Below are 26,483 nucleotides of genomic sequence, written 5' to 3'. Positions count from 1 at the left end.
TGGGAAGACTTTCCAAAAGTTTATGGGAATTTTTGACCTTTCTTCCAGAAGTGCATTTGTGAGATCAGACACTGGTGTTGGACGAGTCTCGTAGTCTCCAGTCTAATTAATCCCAAAGGTGTTCTATCAGGTTGTGGTCAGGACTAGTGCTGGGCGATATGGAAAAAATATTTATCACGACATGAATTCTTTTATATCACGATAACGATATGTATCACGATATACCACCTGACCTGTGGTCATCTGGAAAGTATGCAGTCTGTAAACAGCGAGTGGAGAGGGTGCAGTCTTTGTTTTGAGTTACTGTAAAGCATGTCGCAAATCTGGGTGCACGTAAAGCAGCACCATGTCGCAAAACCATAAGACGGAGTTTCTTTGCAAAAAATATCATTTTTTTATACTTTATTTTCTCTTGCATAAAGTTAAGAGTATGTATAGTGAGAAGACCACACTAATATATTTGCACAGGCTATTTAACCCTTTAAGACCTACCATAGAACCAAGTCTGCCAGAGCTTATCTTTACATTACATCAATACAACCGTTATAGCCCAAATTTTAATAATATGTATGCATTAAGTCCATAGAAACTACATAAATTGCAAAAAAGTGCAATAAACTACAAAAAAATTGAAAATCGTTTTTGTTTTGTTTTTTACATATATTTCTAGTTAGAGAAATTTAAGAGGCTTATCCCTCAAAACTGTAAATACAAAAAAGTTGCACAAAATAGTTTCCAACCACGAGAAATTTATTTTGAGTGTCTTCATAGTTTTATTTTTGAGATACACTAATTTTTTATATACTACAGGAAAAATGAAAATAAATAAATGCAAATTTGCAAGAACACAGCATGTGCATCAAAATAAACTATTTCCAACAGTGTAATTTGACTTCTAAGCATCCCAGAAACGATACAGAAAAGCATAAAGTCAAACATGACTTTTAAAAACACCAACATAGGCTTTGAAGCTAAAAAACTTCATTTTCCGCGAAAATGATGTCACTTCCGGTTTCGGGCAGGTAATGGCGGACATGCGATAGTTCGCGCTGACTTATATTCCAAGTAGGAAGTGTTATGAACAGCTGATCGGATCGGCAAAGCCTGTTTCTGGAATATTATGTTTTTGTTACTGGAAGTGCTTTTTATGCAATTTTTGCAAAGCTATATGTGGAAGGAAACCGTGACCTAGGGCAAGCTAATGGAATAAGATGTAAGTACAACTCCTACGGTTTCCCGTAGGAGTCATTAATGCAATTAATGATATATTTTATGTAATAATTTATAAAATTAGGGTTAGAAACGATAGAAGACAAATGGCACGATAGACACTTTTCTATCGTCCGCACGATATATATCGTCATATCGCCCAGCACTAGTCAGGACTCAGTGTGCTTGATTTGGGCATGGAATTGATTAAAACACTTGAATTCAGTGATTTGGATGGGTAAATGAATACTTGTGGCAATTGAGTGTATGTTGTTTTTTATATATATCATGCATCACTTAAACAGTGATGGAAAATTGGAGTTCGGTTTCTTGCCCAATAACAAGCAGGCTGAAAGAGTGTGGTATTAAGCCACTGTGCTTTGAATTAGCAGACGTGCTACTAATCTATGCTGTGCCCATGTTCATGCAGCATGACACTGGATACCTCTGGAATCTCCCAAAAAGCCTTTGAACTAGCTCTATGGAAAGATTATAAAAGAGCTGCCATAGTGGTTTTAGTTTGAAAACTGGGGTTAATCTGCCCATGAGAGGCTTTCATGCAACGTGGCTGTTTGTCCAATGGCAGGAGGCGGTGGGAGAGGGAGTGCACCTGTCATCCTGTCAACCTGTCAATCATCTATCATCCATGCTGGGTGGAATGTCTAGGAAAGCCTCTCTCCGTATTTCAGAGTATTTTGGCATGTGGTATTTCAATTTTGACTGGTATATTTATCAATAACAAATAGATATATCTGTATGTCTGTGTATACTGTAGCTATATTGTTCTATTCTATGCATATACACCCCTTTTTTAGGTACACTTGTTCAGCAAATATCAGGACAATCTTTATTTTAGTAAGCTATATACAGCTGCTATATCCACTCAGGTATACTCATTAACATAAGTAGCTACTCATCATATGGCAGCAATTCAATGCACTGAGGCATGTAGACATGGTCAGACATGGAGGTTCAAACTGAGCATCTGGGCAAGAAAAGAGATTTAAGGGACTTTGAATGTGGCACAGTTGTTGGTGCCAGATTGGACGGTCTGAGTATTTCAGAAACTGCTGATGTAGTGGAATTTTCCCACACAACCATCTCTAGGGTTTACAAAGAATGGGCTGGAAAAGAGAAAATGTCCAATGAGTGTCAGTTCTCTGGATGAAAATCCTTTGTTGATACCAATTTTCAGAGGTATGCAACTCTGTATTGCTAATTTCAAGCTTAATTACTCCAAATGGACTTCCTCTGCAACACACGATGTTATATAACCTGAATAATAAATAAAAGTTCATGCACATGCTATTTAAAAATAGCAGAATGCACAAAAATATCTGCTACAGATAATACAGATTATTCCAGTGAGGTTTGGAAGAACTTCTGGAAAACTCCAAAGAAACATCTCCAGGCAGTCTGATAGGCTCAAAGCACCACATGCCCAGTTTGTTCCCTAACAGGACTTCCTGAACACCGCAGAGTAAGAAAACACAAAAGCTGCTCCTGATATCTCACGAAATTATATTTGATAAAACATAATCAACTTTAAAAAGCTAGCAGGCGTGGATCTGTTCAGACTGATAAGAGGGACAAATTAAAAGCCCTTATGAGCCCACCAACCAAGCATGAGTGTGTTTTCCAGTCAAGCAGTTTAATATGTGCGGTAATTGCTTCAAATGGAGTCAGCCATCTACCGTCGTAGAATCCTTTCAGTCGTGCGCAATTAGTGATCATTCAGACGTTTGCAGGGAAAAGGATTAGTCTGGGGAAATTGCGCTGATATTCACGCAACGTGAACCCTCTCAAGGGTGAAACATGTGGCGCTTGATTAGTCAGTGTGTTTGACAATGTTTTTCTCTTTAATTTTACACACATGGAAGCAGAGGAGACTGACAAAGCTGCCTTTTAAAAAAAATATAGAATAATGTGTACTGTGATTTTTATAGAGTATTGTTCTTTAGAATCAAGGAGACCTCACAACACCAAGGAGTGTGTGATGTGAGTAATTTCTTATAGAAAGAGATCGTTGTTTTACTGAAAGCTAAACCCAATCACATCTTGGTGTGAGACACACTGACAGGCTGATAAGAGGTTTGCACTGAAAGCCACACAAGTTTTAATTAAATATGTATATTTTTATTAGGTCAACTCTGCTGATGTGTCACAATATTCAGTTATTAAATTAAAGCAGCACATGGGTGTGTGGGTGAAGTTTTCAAGAAAAAAAACACTCTCAAATAGTAGCCTTATTTTACCTCACTGGCAGAGAGAATTCATTTTCATGTCCCTGAGATATTCATTTTCACAGCTGTAATTTCATCAGGAAACAGTTATGAAAGGTGTTCCACTTTGCTTTTTACCTGAAATGGCATCAAACTACTGTTGATGGAACTCCTCTTATCCTCCAGATTTTTTAATATTTTGAGATTAACTATCCCTCAGGCTTCCCTTTACTCTATTTGCTCCAGCAGTCGGTCTTCAACTGCAAAAAAACTTTAAAAAATCCTCTCAAAACAGAAGATAAACAAACCCACAGGATGTGTTGAATTAAAAATATTTGGATTTAATATAAAATGTGATTTGTGTTAAAAAGGGTTTAAAATATCAGTGTGTTTAATAATACTGTGAAACATCTTGAGCACCGCTAATTTCTTTATATAATGCCAGACTTTATTGGCACTTTTTAAAAGTGGTCTCGAGCGATAATGCTCCGTGATCTCTGAAGTTCTGTCTGTTCAAAGGTTTTCTTTGAATCTTGGCTGCTTTTTCACTCGTTTCTGTGCAGCCCTTGTACCTGACTCATTTCAGAGGAATGCTTTGAATCATTAAAGCATAAAAAAGGGACCAATTCAAGGGATTAACTAGTGTCATGGCTACAATTGTTTGTCTGCCTACAAATAGACCAGTTTTAAATGGAATTTTTGGTACTTGTTCCCATTTTTTTAGTCTATAAAAACACCAAAGATAATACAGTTTGATGGAAATAAAATAGCATTTTTGCACCAACATGGTGACTCTTTAAGAGATATTAACTGAAAAGTGTGCCACATCTCAGCGTGGTGTACAGTGTGCACTTAAAAAAATTAAGGAAACTGGACAAGTGGAGGGCAAAAAAAGAAGTGTCAGTTCTAAAAAAAAACCCAACAAACTATCTACTATCTACTCAACGATTCTATTTGATTTTTTTTAATTTATATTTTTGGCTCAAATCTTAACCGAGGAGGTCAGCAGTGAGTGTCTATAGCGATCAGTAAAACACAGTGGAGGCTCTGCCATGGTTTGAGGCTGTGTTTCAGCCAGTGGTGTTGGAGATCTCGTCAACAATGATGTAATTATGAATGCAGAAAAGTACCATCAGATATTGATCCACCATACAACACTATCTGGAAAGAATCTTAATGGCACTGGCTTAATTTTTCAGCATTATTATCGATGATCCCAAATACACTTCTAATCCAGAAGAAAAATATACCTGGATAGAAAAACACACAGGGGAGCAGTCATGGATTGACCTCCCCAGAGCCCAGAACTCAACATTAATGTGTCGTGGTGCGACTCGTGGTCTTGCGTTTGTTTTTTGTAGTCTCAGGTGGAAAGGATGAGTCCTTCTGCTGAGTCCACCTGTGGGAAGGGCTATCCTGGAGTAACACCTTTGCACCTGTTTCTCATTCTGGAGACGTTGCAGTGGTCCCCTGTCAGATCGTCATCATCCTTAAGGTGTACTCAATTACTTCCAGAACTTTACTGAAAGTAACTTTGTCTCTCCTTGCTTCTGCTAGTTGACTAGTATTCCCTCTTTGTGTCCCGGCCTGCCCACTCTCACACTGGGCCACCCAGACCTTTCTCCCCGCACATTTCTCTTAGGAAAGGCGACTCTCATTACACTGACCACATTGTGCCTGTTTCCCTCTGATCGCCTGTTATCTCCCTGTTTCCTCTTTGACAGATTCACCTTATGTAAATCTGTAAAACTGTGGTTTCCCCGGTGCCCTCTCATTGCTGCTCTTGTTATTTTATTAGTAAACTTTCCAAAACTGTCTGCTGTTCAGGTCTGCTCACTGGGTCTGTAATCAGCCTTATCATGACGCATTAAAGCAGTGTGGGATCATCTAGAAAGAGAACAGAATAAAAGGCAGCCAGCATCCAAAGAGGAGCTTCGAATTACCTTTAAGAAGCCTGGAGAACTATTCCTGAACACTATTTTGTGTGCATGTGTACATATTTTAATAAATTGCTGCATCTCTTTCCCATTTTTCCAACAAAATATGAAGAAACAATGTGCAGCTCAAGACTTTTGTACAGTTATGAAGCAGCAGAGCGGCTAAAGGCTATCTTTATAAGCTCTTGTAAGCAATTATTCTTTCGCTGTTGTGTCATGACAGAAAATTCAAACGGGTGTGTTGAAGTCCAAAATGATCAAGCCACAACTGACTTGCTTGTCTCAATCACTCAGCTGCACGCACGTGGGCATTTGTAACATCAGCTTAACAAGTGGTTTGTGATGGAGTGCAATTTGCCATCTTTAAAGAAAAGAAATATTCAAGACGCACTCTTTCTGTGGGCAATTTCAGCAAAACCGCACGGCTCTCGCTTCCAGGAAAACACAGTTTTCCCTCCACCGAGAGGAAGAAGGCCAATTTTGTTTTTTCATGGTCAAATTGCATATCAAACAGGGCCATAGAGTCAAACACTGTGAAACTAATTCACTGCATCTGTACAGTTGTTTTTCACAACCCTGCCGTGGCCCAGTCCTTGTTGTATAACTAAATCCGCACTATTGTTTTCAATTGTCAAAGAGCGTTTGATGCTAAAAATAAAGTGAGAAAAATACCCCACGGTCATGTAATAAGACATTCAGTATTGTTCCACACACACGCACGCATTTACTCCCCTGGGTCTTTACCACAGCATTTTGTGGCTGAATCACTCTTCACTGTCACAGCAGGTTAGTTTATATTACAAGGCCCCCCCTCCCTGTGGATGATTCCAGGGGCCAGTAACCTAGCATGAAACAGAGCACGGAGCTGAAGCCCTGCTGTTTCTAACGACTGTATGCTGTATAATTGTGTGTGATGGCGCTTGCCACCTACAGTTGTGCCATTTGACTAACCTACACAAACACTGATTTGTGTCCACTCGCGCACATGCAGATAGACACAAACACACACACATGCGCAGCTGCCAGTCTCCTACCTACAGTTGTGCCTAGGGGGAGTTAATTGATGCCACATAGAAATGTGACTCATCCCTTAATTCCCAGGGGTGGTAATTTAGCGAGGTTACAGTAGGCGGGAATTGTACGAGTGGAAGTGTGTAGTTAGCAATGATTTCACAAAAAAAAACCCTAAATCTTTCAGGGGGGCAGAAAACAGATTTAAAAACTGAACAAAAGAGGGTTTACTCAGGTTTATGACCCCATAAACAGTTTTTTTTTAAAAGTCATTATTAATTAAGACCTCAAAACTAAACAAGACAAACCACTTCTCAATCATTTCCCAGCTTCATGATGAATATTACATAATGTGCTTGTGTATTTTTTGCTTTTTTTTTATGTCCAGGAAAAATAACTTCACAAGCAAATTGATTACAGTACACATGATTTCCACACTCCTTCACATTTGCTGTAGTGGTAGGTTTTTTTTAAGCAGCTGATTGTTATGTAAATAAAGTTCAGAGTTATTGTTTCTAAAGTGTTGCCTTTGAACGGGCTGTTTAAAGCAAAAAATGCAAAATGATACCTTTGAAACTAACAGGAGGAGGCAGAAATTTAGATTTACTGGAGTTCAAACCTAGCTCTGTGTGTGTGTGTGTGTGTGTGTGTGTGTGTGTGTGTGTGTGTGTGTGTGTGTGTGTGTGTGCGCGCGCGCTGCATGAATTTATCTGCCTCTTCATCTACCCTTCCTTCTCTTTGTCTTGGAGCATTATGAAATGACAGAGTCAATACTTGAAGTCTCTTTTCATCAGTTTTTCACAGCACTTCATCCCACTACTGCTGTCAGAGGAAGACAACACACACACACACACACACACACACACACACACACACACACACACACACACACACACACACACACACACACACACACACACACACACACACACACACACACGCAGGAGGACAAGATCCCCCACATAAAGGCCACTGCAGTGGGATAAGTGGTAGCATGTATCCTATCACAGGGGTGTTTGATAACCCAGTACCTTTGACACATAAACAGCCACGTATGCATGCACGTATACACGCGCACAGCAGACACACAAACATGCCGTTGCTGCCAGATAGTGCGCCGTTGTAGGCTTGGTACAGAGCCTGGATCTGTCTCCCACCCTGCTATATTCCTATTAGAGCTGACAGCTGCCAAATAATGTCCCTTGGCATGGCTGAGTGCCTGCTGTGCCAGGGCCTGTTTGCATTCATGCACGCTCTCTCATCCGCTTACATGAGCGTGTGTGTAGATTTGGACGACCACACACTGGTCATTGGTCCACTTAGATTTTTTTTTAATGGGTATCATATTTTGAATAGAAACATCTATTTAATCAGGAATTTAGTTTATTGGGGGCCACAGTGCGGAGATGCAACACAAACTTCAGAATAAACTGAAAACTTTCTGAATGAAGAGCTAAAGCAAGAGGAAAAGAAATGAGCTGAATGAAATAACTCAAAAACTTAAACTCGCATCTTACTTAATCAATATGAGCTTCACATCTAGTTAAGTAAGCTCAGGCCTGTCTTATAGTCAGATATAGCTTCAGACTGTTAAATTTCAGGAAGAAATGGCAAAGCTAATGCTGTTACCGGAGACAGAACCCCTAACACTCTAACACCAGATGGTGTGTGTTGGTTAGAATCTGTCAGCTTCAGATTATTAGTATCATTTGTCAACTTGTGGGTCCAGCTGATAGAGTTCAGTACGAGTCCCTGAATGCTTGAAGCAGATGTGATGAGCCCGAGTGCAAAAGTGCTCTGCTGGGGTCATCCATGTGGTGGAACGAGTAACTGCGGTAACTGCAGGGCACTAACTGTGGTAACCAAGGAAATGTTGGAGGAGCTGAATGAAATGTTTGAATTTTAAACTGAAGCAAGTAGCTTTATCTGATAGAGCTGGTAATTTATCCTCTTAATCTGAGTGTTGACCCATAAACAGTAGAGTTCGTTTTTGATTAACATCAACAGCGTGAGAACTTGAGAACAACAATTTGAAGTTCTCATGTGAGGTGCCTTTAAATACAGTTCATCATATCACCTCCTTTCGGTTCTCCGATACTTAGATATTCCTGGTAGCTACATATGATTATTGATAATTAAATTTGAATGTGCTAAAATGCTTTGATAAGGCAATAAAAAGAAATTAAGTACAAAAACTGAAAAAGGAAACAAATCCAAGCCCTCTTGCTTCAAGCTGCATGAACCAGTTGCTGGCAGCATCTCAATGCTGAGGCTGTGGTGTTGCTAAAGATGATGTCACAGAAAAATACCATATGTCAGCCTCTGAGTCACTGCCTGCACTCATTATTTTGGGCCATCTTTATTTTAGAAACAACAAAACGCACACACGCGTGCACACACACGTACGCATACACGCATGCACGCACAAAGATTCACTCTCCTCAAGGGATTTGTTCTCAAACATTCATCAGTGTGACGCACACATAACCCACGCATGAATACACCTCCACACACAGACGCGTGTTTGTCAGCAGAACACCTATCATCCCGTGAAGCCTTAATATTTCCGACGATACGCAGGTACTTAGCGTGCTATCGACTCAGCGCCGGCCATCTTTGTGTGGACATAGACTGGATGGTATTGATCTTTTTGGCCACATTTCTGTCTAAACATCTTGAACCACTCACTGCAGGAGCTTCTAAAATATGCATTCATTACTGTTTTTTTTTTAAATCTCTTATATAATATTGCTTGCATGGTTCAGTTATATATCTCATATGAAGAGGTTTTAATACGATTGTAAGGGTTGAATTTAACTACACATTCAACTTGCAGTTGTGCAAAACTGCCATTTGAGTTTACTACCCACCCTTTAAAATTGGATAAAGTCTTCCTTTATCCATTCTATGAATGCAGTGCCCCATCTGTTCATGGTATGTACTGTAAATATGACACGGCTAAAGCAGCACTGACAAATTAGAAGCACCACAGCACTCCCTCGTCTGTCCACAGTGACAGGCTGTAGTAAATGCTGTTAGTGGCGTGTGAACCGAGGAGTTAAGTGACCTTGGATTGCAACCTCAGGCACGGACACATGGCACTGGCATGGCCAGTTTGCCCAGAGCGCTGTGTGCTCTGTTCATGAAGGTGAGATACAGACAATTCAAAGAACACAACAGGACGGATGGATGAATGGCAAATCTTAACTCATTTTGAACGCACTTTGCATGAGCAATGAGATGCAGCAGCGCCGCGCCTCCCAGATGGGCGCTATTTGTGGGTGAGGGGATGCAGCTGGTTAGCCAGCAGTGCGAGCTGTCAATGGACATGCACGCAGCACACTCTGATCTAATCGACATGCTTGATGCTTGGATCCAGATGCACAGATGCTTGTTCCAGATTCGTGCCCTCTCAGAAATGCTTTTTCAATTAACAATAATTAAGAAATCTCTCAGCTAATGATAAATACAATGCTGCTGCCAAGGACAGCACAGTCACATGGTAGTTTGTGAAGTAATCATAAAATTTAATAGATTGATTTGTCTTCTTGGACACGAAATTTACTTTTTCTACATGTAGAAGCACATGAACACTGCCTGCCACTCAGTTTATTGTGTAAGACTTCTATACAGTCTGTTGCAGATGCTGCTGCCGGCTGCCAGCTTTAATTTTATTTACAGTATATAGCGCCAAATTGCAACAGCAGTCAACCTTAAAGCACAACAATATAGGGATAACCTCAGCAATCAAACGACACCCTTTGAGCAATCACTTGGTGACAGTGGGAAGGAAAAACTCCCTTTTAACAGGAAGAACCAGGCTCAGGGAGTGTTGTGGAAGATAGCCAGAGATTAATAACACGCGCTTCAGGTTTGGTGATTCAACTTCTAATATTTTACTAGTCTTTTAGTTTCCACGAACTAGCATCTGTTTATTGGACTCGTACTCTTATTGCTTATGGACTAAGCTTTACACACCCTGGAAAACATTAACTGTGTACCAGATATCTCACTAGTAATCTTGTTATAACACCTACATGAACCACCTTCTCCTGGTTTGTTGCCTTCAGTCCCCAAAGACTAAATTAACCTCGTCTCATGACTGCAGCCGGGTTGCTCACACACTGAAAAACAAACTCCGTGCTCTATTTGATGCTGTTCAATATATTTGATGCAATGCGCTGTAATACACCAGAAATCAACAAAAAGCTTTGCAGAGCGGCACAACAGAAACAGGAGTCAGCAGTTAACCTATGTTTTGCTCATAGCGCATTCACACATGCACAGATATTTCCTTCACAACTCAAAGTTCAGCCTTGTGCACACGCACAAACACACGCGTGGCAAGGCTATGCACAATACGTAGTTTGTCACAGGGTTTACGGACACACCTACAAACAGTGCAAGGGCACTCTGACAGTGTTGTATAATATACTAATGGATTAGCAGCTCTCACAGCCAGTACTTGCCCCTAATTTGTCATCAATCAAACGCTCACTCACACACACACATACACGCATAGACACAAACATGTCTGTAAGTATGATCTTGACTTTTCCCTTCACATGACTGAGTGCCGACCTGCAGGGTGGGTCACATCAATGAGTCTAATCTATCAACCTGTCCAGCTTGACTTCTTTTAATTCCATCCACACACATCTCCCTTTCTTGCTTTCCCTGCGTACCTCTGTACCCAACCTGTCTTTGTCTCAGAATTTTATTGAGGTGCTCCATTTCACTAAAGCTGTTTCTGTCCTTACACCTTATTTACCAATTCTCCCCTCTCTCATACTATGGAAGATAACCTGGAAGACCACTCTACCTCACTTCTCCTGGTTTTAAAAACTGATTCAAAACCCATTTTTCTAACCTTAAAATATTTTGTAACCTGCATTGCATGGTAAAAGCTCCACTGAACTTATTTATGAGTTTCTCATTTTCTTTTTCATTTAAAAAAATGCTGATTAAAAATCACATTATGCTTACCATTTAATGAATCTGCTCCTACATTTACAATAGCACATTTACAATAGAGGAGTGGAAAGGAGGAAAACATTCAAAAGGAGAGGTAGGGAGCCAGATTAATGGAGCGAGGGGATGAAAAATTAACTCGCCCAGTTCTTTCTTTTGATGAAATGCCAATTAACCAATCTCTTTCACCAGTTAATCTCAGTTCCAGCCTTTTCCTTCCAAGTTTTCTGTTCTGCCCCAGTTCACTCTCCATCTCCCACTTTTTGTGCCTGCTCACCGTTTTCTTTTTTCTGGCTCTCTAACCCTGACGACTATCCCTCTGTTTCTCACACTTACTTTATTGTCATCCCTCTTTCCTCATCTCCCACACTCTCTGTCAAATTCTCCATTTATTTGCTTGTTGGACTTTCCTGCTGCCTCTCTCTCTCTCTCTGCGCTTAGCTTCACCTGTCAGCTCGGATCAAGGCTCTGGAGCAGCAACATGACAAACTGCCCTCTGATTCACTTATACAAACACACAGATGCACACACAGACATGAACATATAAGCGCACACGCATGCAGCGTCTTCTCAGACTCAAACTCTGATCTAACCACCTCTCGCTCCCTGCGTTTATTTGATGATGCACAGATAAACAGACATATACACAATAATACAGTGACGCACAATTTCCAGCCTACTTCTAGTGGCACCTTTAGAATCTGCTTTATGAATTACTCTTGAGAAATTTGAGGTTACTGCCCCTGAAACAGTAAATTGAAATAAGTGCTCTTGTAGTACCGTTGTACAGCTGTGTCGCTATAAGCGGACTTCATATAGTACGCTGATGTTACATATTCTTGTGTTCTGAGTGAGTGTCCTGGAGCTTGTTTGTATGTTTTACAGCTTCACACACCGTCACAACACATTTATTAATCTTTTCCTTTTAATCTCCTCTGTCTTTGTTCATATTACAAAAATCTTTCAGATCCTTTGTTCAGTCTTTGGAACAATTTCCATTTATTTAATCATTGTGTTCATTAAAATAAATAATTTATTTAATTAAACAATTTATATTGAAGTGAGTCAAGTCAGCATTTCTGGGTGTATGTGGGATTGTGCTGTGCTCACCTCATTAATGGTTGCTCTTCTCTCAAAACAGCCTACATGCCGTATATGCAGGGGAAAATGGATTGATTAGGAGTTGTAGTAAAGTTCCTATAGCTGGCAGAGCAAAGGACGGATATAAATCCCCTTAATGGCTGAAGCTATATTAGCATGAGCTAACCGTCTGAAATGCTTATCTCTTACACAGAAGTAGAGATGAGTGAAGGAAGATAGATTTATGAGGACACTTATTAACATAATGTGAATTTTTCCAACCCTAACATCAGCCAGCAACTGCAGTGCTGTGAAAAACAATTTTTAAAGTATAAATGATGATTTGTTTTATTAGGGAAAAAAACCTCTGCAAGCCTACCTGGTCCTAAAAGTTCATTAGAGGTCAATCTAAATACTGATAGTATCGATACCAATGCTGGTATTGGTATAGGATTGATAGCAGCGCAATAGGTACTTTGTTTCTAAGCTCCAAGTTTAGTATGTAGCTCACTGAATTATGTTAAATTATTAATGTTTTTGGAAATGAAAAAATATACCTCAAACGTGCACTATGAAAAACATCTGAACCTTTTTGCATTGACTGCCATGTCTATCACATATTTATAGCCCATAACCGAAGTTGAGCTTTAAAGTCCTTTAAAGATGCAGGCCCATTTACGGTCAGTATCCAAGAAAAAAACCCATCAAAAGCTGAAAGTTTATTTTGTTGTGTTATTGGAAAATAAAAATCACAGTGATTTATTGTACAGAATTTTCAAATTAATGATGATTCATCTCATAAGTCATGACCCATTGCTCTCCCCATTTATAAGGACGAGAGCCTTGACAGGTTACAAGTGTTGGTATCGGTTTTGTTGTCGGTCCTGTATTTGCTTGGTATCTGTTTGACACCAAAATTTTCAGTACTTTAATACAGAAATGGAGAAAACTAGGAGCATTAGTGCACCTTCCCAGGATTGGCGTACTAAAGAGCATACTAAATACTAAAATGACACCAAGAGTGCATCGACAACTCATGAAGAAGGGCACAATAAAACCCAAAACAACATGCAAAGAGCTGCAGCCATCACTTGCCTCAGTTAAGGTCAGTACCTCAATGCTCTTCTGCATACCTTGGTTGGTTATTTGAGTTATTGACTGGCCATTGCTGTCCTCTGACAGGATATCAACCAGGTATCTTAACTGAGAGAACTGCCTCTCCCTGCATAGTTTCTCTTTTTCAGACCATTTTTGTAAACCACAGAGATGGCTGTGTGGGAAAATTCCAGTAGTCATTAAACTTTCCAAGTCACTGTAATCCCCTTTCCTCCCTGCCATGTCTACACATCTAATTGCATTGTGTTGCTGTGATCAGCTGATTAGATTTTTTGATGTTAGCAGGCAGGTGAGGGGGCGTACCCGATGTAGTGGATGTCTCCACTGTGCTAGAGGTGTAGAAAAATGTTTATAGCAATGCACAAACATACTGTGGTTAAATGTGCTTTAAAATTGCAAATCCCTGAGTAATTATGGCTTTGGACATTTGTTGTGTTTGGTTTTTTTTCTTGCACTGACAATTTATAATGTTTTGAGTGTCGTGCATCTTGCTGGCTGGCCTGCTCTTTTCATCTCCAAGCTCTTAGAAGCATTGGAGGTTTGTCAACAGGGTGGACGTGCCTTTTGAAATGGTCTCTTTTTTAAGTATCTTGGAGATGGAAGAGGAAAAGCAAAGTCAGGGAGGCAGAGAGGTGACAGTTGCATTCAGTGAGTCGTTTCAGACATTTCCCATTAACAATATTCAAGTCAAATATCAGTTTTTACATGCAGCGAGCAAAGCAAGTGACTGGGCACTTTTTTTTTTAAAGGAAAGGTTGTTTAACTGAAACAAAATCCACAACTCAAACACTTAAAACTAACAGCAAATACCGAAGAAAAAACTTTGATTCAAGATAATTTAAACCAGTCTTGTATTTAGATTCTCAACAGAGAGAACACTGAGAGAATATGAATGCGTCCTTTGACCCAATGAAGGTTGCAGTTTTTCATTTTTGTTTCCTACGGGAAGAAAAACAAAGCTTTCTAATACCTTTTTTTACATATGCAGCACACACATCACTCCTCCTCTCTCAAGATTTATCGCATTCATTTGTCCCAAAGTGAAGAGGAGTGGGAACGTAAGTGGAATGTCAATGTCTCAACACATTTCCCGCGGACAAACACGGAGTAACCGAGGGAGTGAACGGAAGATGTGCAAAAAAGGTGAGCAGAGGAGAAAAGGCTCTGAAAGGGGGGGGGGGAGTAGAAAGATGTAGATATGAAAGAGCTGGAGATGCCTGTTCATTTTTAATGTTGGATGACTAGCGGACTGATGCCAGAATCAGTGACCTCAAGGTCAGAGGTCAAGTGTTCTGACTGCAACAACTTGAGAACCAGGTTGATCTAGGATTTTGATTAATGCCATAAGTGGATCTACTAGGAGGCTGAGGGGTAACATTTGCTGCTGCCAATATTTTTGTACTCTAACAGAGACCTCAAAGGACTTTTTACTACAACCACATTCATCCATTGATAACAATTTATTCTGTCCCTTTAAGCTCTATCATGCACATCCTCACACTCACACTCTGATGGTGCAGTTTGGGATTCAGTATCTTGCTTTCCGATTAGTAGATGACTCGCTCATCTTCCTGAGCAACATGCACCCTGCGTCCACTTGCATTTTGTTGACTAACAAGCTGTGCAGGATGTACTGCGCCTCTTGTCAAAAAAAGGCTGGACAGGCCATGTTTGATACTTACAGTATAACAAAAGACACAATTTGGCAAATCAATGGTTTTTTGGGCAAATTTCATCATCATTTCATCAAATGCCACTGAGCAGTCCTTATCTTTCAATATAACCTCTTTTCTTCATCTCCTGTCTTATCTTTCTCTATCTCAGTATGAGGTTAGCTCTCTTTATAGCAGCTGGACCTTTAGCTAGCAGACACAGTGTGTTGCAGACTGCACACAAACCATTTGTGTGTTTGGCCTGCTACTTAGAAAACCTTACTCTGATAACTCTGGTGATTCAGCATTAGGACTGACTTTCATTTTTCACTGTTTAGGCTCAAATTAAGTTTGATGTTTGAACGAGCCTGCTTTGAAAATGGAAGTTGTAGAAAGTACAGGTATTTGTGTGAAATAAAAAAGGTGTCAGAAAAATAAATACTCAAGTACTACCCTGGATATTGGTAATACCAGCCCTGTATTTACTAGATATCAGATCTTTACCAAAATGGTCTCTGCCACTTCTACTAATCAGCTCGCTCGTTCCTAAATTCTCCTCCCACTGATCTCATTGCTCTGTTGCTGATCTCTCTATTCCCTATAAAGCCTCCTGTTTGTGTTTTCCCCAAAGTCTCTCACTCTCTTACACCCTTGTCGGCTGTCCTGGGTTATGTAACTGTATTTCTTCGCTTTCGTGCTCCACTTCCACCAAGATAATAAAGACCCTGTATGTTTTAACAGTGAAGCTGAATGAGGGGAGGGTTTATTGGTTATGGGTCTAGCAGCTTTCTTTAGCAGTATTTATTCGTTCCCTGAAGACAAAGCAGGCTGGATGAAGTGTCTTTGTTTGCTGGAGAATTGCAGTTGCACTCAAGAGTGCTTTTCACACATTAGTTTCTGCAAAACCCAGAAGACAGTCATAACATTAAGGGCTTTTTTCGTAGATATCATACCTTTGTGGATTTTGTGTAGCGCCTGCCAAGAATCCCATCACAGTAGAGTGTTATAATAGTTGTGATGCACTGTTGGGCTTTATTTTACTCATAGTAAATGGAAAATAAAATGGAGAGCAAACTGTTAATTATTTCTCAAACACACAGTTGTGCCAATTTTAGTATTTTTGGATCCATCATGTAGAAAATTTCATTAAAAAAATTATTATTATTATTAGAAATAGCATCCCCTATCTGGACAAATATTTTCCTCTCTGCTTGCCAATTCCTTTCAAATGGCTTAACACACAGCAGCCTGAGTATGTCCCAGACATGCTTTTTAGGAGTATGCACCTCATTCTGTCCTCCAGCGTTTTTGGATGTTACCAGAACCTGGAACAGAGAAAGCATTTCAAATCTGTGTTTCCAGCCCTCAGCAGAGCCTGCCAGAGAGCCTGCGCCCAGTAATGCTTGTTAATGATCTGGTAAAAGTGTTTTTTCTACTCAGCGGGCTCCAATTTTAGTTAGCTATATACAGCTGCAATATACACTTTTAACTGCCACTTTGTTAGGTAAGCCTGTTCAGTTGCTTGTTAACGCAAACATCTAATTGGCCAACCATATGGCAGGAACGCAATACATTTAGGTATCTGGCGTGCTTAAGATGAGATGCTGAAGTTCAAAATGTGTGTCAGAATGGAGAAGAGAGGTAATTTAACTGTCTTTAACATGGTTGTTAGTGCCAGACGGGCTCACCTGGGTATTTTAGGAATTGCTAATCTGCTTGGGATCAGCACACACGACCATCTGTAGGGTTTACAGATAGTGGTCTGCAGCAGTTCTTTAACTGACAATGACTTGTTGATTTCAGAGGATGAGAATGGTCTGACTTCTTTGAGCTGAGAGAGAAGCAGCAGTAGCCAACTGAGGTATTTGCAGAAGAGCATCTCTGAACAGACAGAACTTTAATCTTAAAGCAGATGGGCCACAGCAGCAGAAGACCACACCAGGTGGCACTGTTGTCAGCTAAGAACAGGAAAATGAAGCTGGTCTGATGAGCATCAATTTCTGCTTTGACCTTTTGATAGCAGGGTCAGGGCCTTTAACACTAAGTAATCATGCATTACTTCCACACATTAGTCTACCTGAGTATTGTTTCTGACCATGTTGCTCCCTTTATGACCACAGTGTAGCCATCTTCAGGTGGTTGCTTCCAGCAGCATGTCACAAAGCTCAGATCATCTTAAGCTGGTTTCTTGAACATGACGGTGACTTCTCTGTACTTTAATGGCCTCCACAGTCACCAGAGCTCAGTCCAATAGAGCAGCTATGGTACAGAGACAGTCACATCATGGATGTGCATCCATAAAAATCTGCAGCCAGTGTGTGATGCTGTCGTATCAATATGGACTAAAATCTCTGAGGGATGTTTCCATCACAAGCATTAAGGGGGTCCTCCACAGTACTTAGCAAGGTGTACTTAATATAACGTTGAAAGAGTGTAAATGCAAATATTGCCCTTAGTTACATTAAATTAATGCCATTAATTTAAACATTTAAACTCAGCCTGCTTAGTCTGAGTCACCTGCACTTTTGCCTGCATACTTGTTTCGCCTAACAACTACTTAGGTTTTCTGAGTATGGATAAATTTGACATGAGAGAGTGCAGCGACTCATTAATGTTTAAATTCTGATTCTTGTGGATGTGCGATGTCGTCAGTGTATGGGTAAGAACAAGGCTTAGGGTTAAGGAAAAAACTCATAATTAAGTTGTCAACAGGCCACCACGACTGAGAGTCCTGTACAGATGGATGACTTTACAGTCTGCACCATGTAAATGTTAATAACAGCAGTGCTCCTGTGGCTAAACTCAAGGCTAAATGTATGTGTATTAAGTGCATTTAGTTATAAATTTGACTTTAGAATGTGTTGATCTGCGTATTTTTAAGTAAAGTCTGTGAAAAATCCTCTTTATTTGGGCGTCTAAGACGAAAACGTGTTAAAACACACGGACACGGGATGGCCACTGACTTAGAGGCACAGCTGCAGCTTTAGATTTAAAGATTACCGATCATCGTGTGAGTTCAATGTTGACATTTTAGCAAGTAATACAGGCTCAGACACCTGAGAGGGCCAGACAGTTTATGAGAAAGATAACAGAGGAGGCGGGGAGGAAAGGAGGGAACGGGGAGCACACGAAGAAGCATAAAACGTGGAAGAAGGTGATGAATGGAAAAAGAGATGACTGGAGAAAGAGTTCAGCGGATGGATAAGGTGAATTATATTTTGACCATCAGGGCTGTCGTGTAGGGACGACAATTCTCAGTTCCCCTGTCATTTTCCATTGACTTTGTGTTATTTCACTGTTGCCCATGGGGAGTATTATATTGTTTTCACTCCAGCTCAAGGGCAAGACATCATAATCTCTTTTCCTCTCTCATTCTTCCCTTGTCTATCTAAATGCCAATATGCACTTTCTCTCTCACTCTCTGTCTCTCCCACTGTACTCCACTCCCAGCTCTACCCACAGTGCCAGGTTTCCCTTGGCCGGCAGCACCAGTGTTGCGTCATGCTGACATTGAAATGTTGATACAACATCAGTATAATTAGAACACGTATATCAATCGTTTCACCGCTGCCAAATATGACTGTGCGATTGTATGCTTTTTCACATGTCTGCAGAACAGTCAACAGCAATTTTTATGCGATACTTTTCAAGGTAGTCGTTCGCTTAAGGGATAAATTTATCACACTTGTGCTTTTTGCAAGCTTGGCTATCATTAGCCTACCAAAATAGAAGTAAAAACTGGGGGAGAGATGACAGAGTTTTAGAGAACTGGGCATGTCTCCAGTGATGATGGGAGACTTCCAAATAGCCAGGTAACATACTGAATTTAATACTTGGCTCATTAGCCGGAGCAAGAGACACGGCAGCTCCTGCTCACAGGGGCTCTTGCGGATTATGACAGTGTCGTCATGTGCTGTAACTGCAGGGCACGGTCCTGATTGATTTTCATTATAGCGCAGACACAGTGTTATTGTTCCTGAGTGCAAAAAACCATGCAGCCCCGGTCAGGGCAGCGACGCTTTCTCACACTTGTTTGTTTGTAAGGTGTTTTTGACGTCTTGTAAAAAAAAAGCTGGCTGAAGTCTGGCTGAAGACTTTTGTACATTTTTAAATTTTTGTATGAAAATTCAGCATAAACTGAACCAGTGTTGTTCCTGGGATTTGTGCTTTGGTGCGTTTGTGTATGCATGTGTGACAGAAGTGGGGCGTGACAAACAATAAGAGGCGGGGGTAGATGGAGCGGGCATGTTATATCTGGGCTTTTTAAAACAAATTCGTTTTCAAGGCATTTTTAAAGGCTGAGCATACTTGTGTGTTTGTGCGTGTGTGTGTTTGTTAGAGAGGCAGAGAGAGCGAGAAAGTAAGGTTGAGTGTGTGTGCTAATCAGATACATGTTTGCTAGTTTGCAAAGGCATCAATTCCCTGGAAAACAGCTTGTATTCTTCCAGTCTGCTTTCTTTCTTTCTTGTTTTTTAGGAACAAAGTGCTTCCTTTAGTAAAACAGGAAACTTCTATTTGGAGACAGCAAGTGTGCAAATGGTAAACACAGCTCTGTGCTGTCTGTGCTACTGTGGATCGCTGCTGTTTTCTTATGAGTGTGAATGGGTGTGAGGAAGAAGGGAGAGGTTAAAGGGAGTGGAGCCAAAGACAGAAATGATATAGGAGTGGTATCGACTGTAAGCCCCGAAACTCTGCGGACTCATCGATCATACGGCATGTTACACCTCTGATATACAGAGTAAAGCATAGAAAAATAACACGCTGTAGGAAGAAAAACCAGCCTGAACAGCACTCACATGATTCTGATCTCACACTGTATTTCTTTTAGTGTTCCATTGCATCACTGAATGGCTATTTAACACACCAGTAACCTCTAGCTGAATTCTTATTAAGCTGCTTAATGGTAATTGAACAGATTCATAACCTTTGCTTGATGTAGAAGAGATTATGTGTCTGATTAATACACTGATTATTCTGTATGATGTGTATTTATGTATGTAGCTCATTTTGTATTCATACATTTTACTCTCCCTCAGCCTGAGCAGAGTCAAGCTGATCTCAGCCCCCTAAGCACTCCTTTTTAAAGTAAGAATATCGGGGCGCAGGTGTTGCTGTGGCAAGGTTTAGGCTTTATTAATAGACAAAGCAGGAAGAGCTTTCCTTTAGGATCAGCACTAACAAGGCTTCCTGTTTCGGGGGAGCTGAAAATATTCTGATAACATTATAAGAGCCGCAGAGGATCTCAGGGGGCAGACAGGTCACCTGCAGTTCCCTGTTTAGTTTCCTTTCTTTCAATTTTGTATCATCTCTAAGGTTTTCACAACATTTAAAGGTTTTGGTGATGTTTTTTAAAAGATATTTTAAGAAAGAGACATCACACTCGTATCTGGTGGTTCTACATCGTCTTTGCGTGACCAATTAATCTAATGGCTCTCTCCTTAACTGTTGGAATAACTGCAAAGCTCTGTTACCAACATGGCTTCCAGGTGAAGAGACTTCTTTCTTAGAGGATTTTGATTAACATTTTTCTCTTTTCAACCTCCCAAGACCTGAACTCTTTCATGGCATAGATTTTCAATTTCTCTTTGCTATTTGGGCTGATTGGGACCTGATGGATGTAAAAACAAAGAATTACCTGTTTTGTTTTGTTTTTTTACCTGATTTTTGTTTCTGAGAAAAATGAGATCCACATACGAGGACATTCATTTTAAATTTTAATAGAACAGTGGCAGTATAATGTTCTCGTAGGTGGATATCAGGCTCCTGTAGAGCAAAAGCAATGTGATGTCCACATATGTTGACGCCAGGTCCTAGGAGGTTAAAGATGATGCTGTCCTTTTTTTTTTATAAAGATATCCAACCATCTAGCTTTGCACAAACTCATAACGACAATCAAAAGTGCACCAGCATTTCGCATCTCGCACAAAAATGTACTTTAAAAAGCAAACTGAGGCGTGTCATTATTTTCTGTGAGACACAGTCTCAGTCAGCACTTTCAGTTCATTCATTTCTGCATTCTAGGTCAGTTCTCCGTGATTTAGGCAGCCGCAGTGTTTTGTTTCTGATTACAGCATTGAAGCAGTCTGAATCGGATATTACACAGATTTATTCATATCTTACTGATAGTTACACCATGTTTTCTTGAGCTGCAGTAAATACCAGGAAAACTGCCGCACTGAAAAAATGTAGGAACTTTCCACTTTTCCCTCGCCCTTTCTTGCGTTCTCTCTCTTTCTCTGAATTTGAGCTTCTGTGGGAGGAAGATGGACAACCCAGCTTTTCAGTCAAAAATGTGAGAAACTACTGGATAGATTGGTCACAACATATATAGGTGCGGGAATCTATGGTCTCTAACAAGATATTTGTGTGTTGTTGTGCAGGCAGGTGCACTTGCATAACTCATGCTGTGGGGAAATTAATCTATTTGCATGCTCACTTTGTCTGCATTAAATATATAACAACGTTATAAAGGTTAGGAATGGGTGAGTATGTAAGTGTTTGCTACTGCTGACAAGAAACAAACATGGTTACGATAAAGCACATTCATTAACATGTGTAAAAAACACATGTATAATACAGTTGGCAGCAATACAATACTGCTCTCTAAAGCAAGGCGTGCCAGTAAGATGGGACTAATTTGTGTGTTTTGATCCTGCTACAATGTTAAGAGAATCACTAGTAGATGATGATTGCATTGGTGTCTTTATTTGCAATAAGAAGAAATGGGAATGAGCGGAAGAAAAAACGTCAAAAGTGAAAAGGATAAAGATTGAGACGAAGAGAGGACAATGGAATGAGACGAGTACACAAAAGAAAAGCAAATGGAAGCTGAACAAGAAGGGGATGAATGTAGATAGCAAAGCAAAGAAGTGAATTCCTCCCTGCTGTGTTATCCCATTCCTCCTTTTGTGGTTCCCCTCCGTGGCACTCATCTTCCTCTTTATTTCATCTCTGTTCCTGCACAATGTTAAAACTGCACAAAGATTTGAAGGAAGGTATTTTTGGGACTATAAAGCAAACGGACAGATAGAAATGGAACAGTGGGAAGTTTATGTAGGAGAATGATGAAGGGGAAACGATAAATTTCACAGAAAATAGGTCCTTCTCGATTATTTTATCCTCTGTGATGTGTAAGCTTGATAGTGTCTGTAAGATAAGAGCTGAAAGGTGACTACTGAGAAGGACAAGGGCCATGGAAGAAATCAAAAGATGGCTAAAAGAAAGGGGAAAAAACACTTGCAACATCTCAAACACCAAATAGTGGCTGAGATCTCACAATTTATAACGGAAAAGTAAAGAAAATTAAAGTTTGTATTAGAATACAACACCTTGAATGAAATAATTGTGTATATAAGGTGTATATCCCTATTGCTTGTTATTAGTAACCACACAGACATGCACGTAGGATAATTAGGACAGTGATAAAAGTGTTTGAAGTTCCTGTGTTATTGATTGATGATATAGTAACAAGGACATTATAATATGCTAATTAATCATCTATGCGGCCTCGTCAACTGGTAAACATTTGATGAACTTAATTTTTCAACTCAAATTTGCTCTGTTTACAGCTGGCTATCTTCACAGTAGTGAGCTAGTTGCGAATACAGAGCTCCCATGAAGAAAGCTAACTGGATGATACTGATTTTGTCCTTTAACCATTTAGAAATGAATGGCTGTTTTTTTCTGTTAGCTAAAGTGACCTAAATATCACCAGCTACATTAGTGCTGGGCGATAAAACGATAACGGTATGTATTGCGAAATAACTTTTTCTCGATAGAAAAATTAAACTATTGCGATAGACCTCATCTCTCTCTTGCTCTCTTAAAAAAAAAAGAAAAGAAGAACAGCCAATCCAAATTAAGTAGCGCAGAGCCGAACCAATCACAGCTGCAGCGTCACGTCACGTGACTTGTTACGTACAGCACAAGTGCCAAGCCGCGCATGTGTGGTTTGGGAAGCAGCCAGCCGCTGGTAATGGAGGAAATGAGTGTGTTTCGTAGTGATGTGTCGGTCGCGAACGAAATGGCTCTTAGAGCCGGATCTTTGACGTGAACGACGCGAGCCGGCTCCTTATCGCGAGCCGTGGGTTTTTTTCTTTCTTTCTCTCACCCTCTCTCTCGCACTTTTTTTCCGCTTCACTCCGCACGCGAGCCTTGTGCTTTGCGCTGGGAAGAGGGGGGAGGGGCGGTAGTTACACTCGCAGTAGCACAGGAACAGAGCGGGAGAGAGAAAGAGAGCCAGGGACAACAACGTCACATTAGAAAGGTATAGCAATCATCCACAACTATTTTCAGTTGCGGATGATAAAGGATTCAGAAAGTTCAGAAAGCTATACAACAAGGAGAGATTGAAAATTTCCTTTTAGTTCTCAGTTTATTTGATATTGACAAAAGTTAGTCAATTTTGTCTGTTCTTCTGTAAAACAAACTAAGATTTATTTTTAGAATTAACATTTTGTTTCTAAGTGGAATTGACAAATTAGTAGACTGTTTTGTTTGTTCTATTTTGAAACTTAAACGCTTTAGCGGCTGGCTTTTGTGTAGTTTGCAATATTTGCCTTTATTTATCTGAAAAAGTCTCATGTTCCTTAAGTACCCTGTTGAACTTATTATGGGAAATAAATATTAAAATCAAGACAAGCTGCTGATTATTTCACATTTTACTTGTGAGCAACGGCACATTTAAATCTTACAAATATAGTTATTTGGCTTATATCGTGATATATATTGTTATCGCCTGAAATGAAAAAAACATATCGTGATATGAAAAAATCTTATATCGCCCAGCTCTAAGCTACATGCATAAATGCCACCAGTCTGTGAAAATAAATAAGTGGCCTGAGATATATTTGGAATATCTTGACTTATTCGCATTAGCAAATGAGTAGATACTTACACAGCATATTGTTAATATGTGGTTTAGTAGCAGTATTTATCACAAAGGATCCAGATGCCTTCCTTTCCAACTTTTCATTAAACCACCATGAACAGCTGTTTCAGTGGAAACTACCATTAACTAAATAAAAAAGAAATTAACTGCATTCAGGCTGTGAAGCCTCTTCCTTCAATTTGTTAAATTGCAGGTAAATGCCTGGGCTGTGTTTGTGACATCCTACAGTTATGAAGGCCTTTGCCAGTTATTGTGCAGCTAGTATTTAAAACTGAGGTCCAAGATGCTGTAGAACTATCAGAGTTTGAAAGGGTCTGCTGCTGAATTCAGTCAATGTAACAGAGTTGCTTCCTTCCCTTTATGGAGATTTGCCCTGCAGAAAGCTGAAAAAGTGCATAATCGAAGCAGACTGAACTCTGCTTTATAGGAATGTTTAGTAGCTGCGTTATAGACGAATACTTATTTATTATTTTAAATTGACAGCATTTGGGCTTTTGAAATTTTAGACTATTTGAAACCTTAAGTGTTGAAGTTAAATATCATAGCTGGCCAAGTGACTGAGGATAACACACATATTTATTTCATTGAAAAATACATGTTGCAATATGCTTGTAAATACCGTAGTTAGTTCGAAAATATTCTATAAACCTAGATAGATAGATAGATAGATAGATAGATAGACAGAGCACAGGGTGCAGTGATAATGCTTTCTATTGTGTGCGCTTCAGCAAACAGCTACATGTAAGCAGTTGATATTCTGTCAGGGTGACTTGTAGCCAGCGTCAGTCTACAGTGGGACAAGACCATTACTAGGATCACTGGAGTGAAAATAGAGCCCATGCTGGACGGCATGTTCCCAACTCCATGTAGACTGTACACAGACATATACCCACACAAATATACAGTCACAAAGAAGCTCAGAGACACACAATGCGACTCACACAGTCAGCGGAGTTTAACTGAAGTACTTTCAGAGAAAATATAGACGTAAGTATATCCACTTGCAATTGTGCCTTCACAAACCTCCTACAGAGCCTCCAAATTGCAAAGTCAAAAGTGACACAGATTGTTGTTAACAGCCCACAGCTAGGCTCAAAAATAAACCTCTCATTATGAAGTGATCACACTCCATTTATCTGTATTGTGGTTTCTCTTTGAACAGACAGTGAACTGTGGTGCTTTAGCTCTTTATGGTAAATGTGCTGTAAACTCTTGTAATGTTGGTGCGCTTATTTAAATGAAAATAAGTCTGTAGGATTGATTGAAGAGGGAGAAAGGGCATAAATAACTGAGTGCAACAGAAATTAGAAAGATTTTATCATCTTGAAACTTAAGATACATGAAGATCAACCTAAAGTAAAATGTGGAAATTGCACCTTTGAAGATGTACAGATCTTGCATACCATCTTATTGTCTCACATATTTTGGTGCTAATCAGTTAAATACGTTTCTTAAAACTCTTTCAACAGTTTCCAGTATTTTAACAGTGTGCATAATGTACACACCAGTACTGTATATCAATTATCATGCACATTTTTCTGCCCAGTTTTTGGCACAAAGAGTGTTGATGTTGTGCATGAAACATGAGAGGGGAACCAGGTAGAAGGAGGAAATACAGGAAAAAATGGGAGGACAAACAGGAAATTAGAAATAGTGAAAGAGAAAGGAAGGGGGACGTTTAAGATTCGGAGAAAGTCTGGCGATCAGCTGATGTGGTTCACAGCCACTGCAGCAACAGTTGAGCTTAGGAACTTCAGGGCTCTGCAGCAGTCTGTCTCACTGCTGCACTGAGGTGTGGTGTGGAGTTACAATCACAACGCAACTGATACAGCCGCCTCTAATAGGTAAAAAATTCACACCGTGTAAGTGGAAATGCAAAGTATTGATAAGCATTTCCAGAAAGATGCATCAACCAAGAGTAGCAATGATTAAAACAAAACAGTACTCTATTACAAGTAAAACATATTCATACATAATTTTATGGAAATATAAGCACATAAAGAAGTGATATCCAGAAAACTGAATGTGTCAGTCTAGTTTCTGGATAAAACACATGGACCTGATATCCTTCAGAGCAGCATTTTAATAACTGAAACACATGAAAGAAAATTTTAAGGCTGGCACATAAAAGTCAGAGTCAACTAAAAGCAAAATGTGTGCTTTAGTGCTTTTTTATGTTTGCATATTCTCAACACTTTTAGAGTTGAGCTGCTGGTGATAACTTTGGCATTGTTATGTGTTTTAAACTGTGGATTTAGTGGCAAAGTGAAGAACAGAAACATAAAGTGAAGTCAGTAATGGACTTTGATGGCACAAACAAGACTGAGGTAGAAAATATTCACAACTGTAAGCATCCCCTTAAAGAAGCCGATAAAACGGATAAACAATAATTCCT

At 39.8% G+C, this 26,483-nt stretch overlaps 1 protein-coding gene and 1 long non-coding RNA gene across 2 annotated transcripts in view; one reads left to right on the top strand and one right to left on the bottom strand.

Moving 5' to 3' along the window:
* LOC134626017 (uncharacterized) overlaps window positions 1-26,483 on the top strand; it is a 141,840-nt gene that overhangs the window by 53,856 nt on the left and 61,501 nt on the right. The window lies entirely within an intron of this gene.
* LOC134626016 (protein shisa-8) overlaps window positions 1-26,483 on the bottom strand; it is a 119,287-nt gene that overhangs the window by 79,325 nt on the left and 13,479 nt on the right. The window lies entirely within an intron of this gene.

Source organism: Pelmatolapia mariae, linkage group LG4, assembly GCF_036321145.2.
Source record: "Pelmatolapia mariae isolate MD_Pm_ZW linkage group LG4, Pm_UMD_F_2, whole genome shotgun sequence".
In the NCBI taxonomy this organism is placed as follows: Eukaryota; Metazoa; Chordata; class Actinopteri; order Cichliformes; family Cichlidae; genus Pelmatolapia; species Pelmatolapia mariae.
The sequence above is the reverse complement of the archived record's forward strand: the minus strand, read 5'-3'. Positions and strand labels throughout refer to the sequence as shown.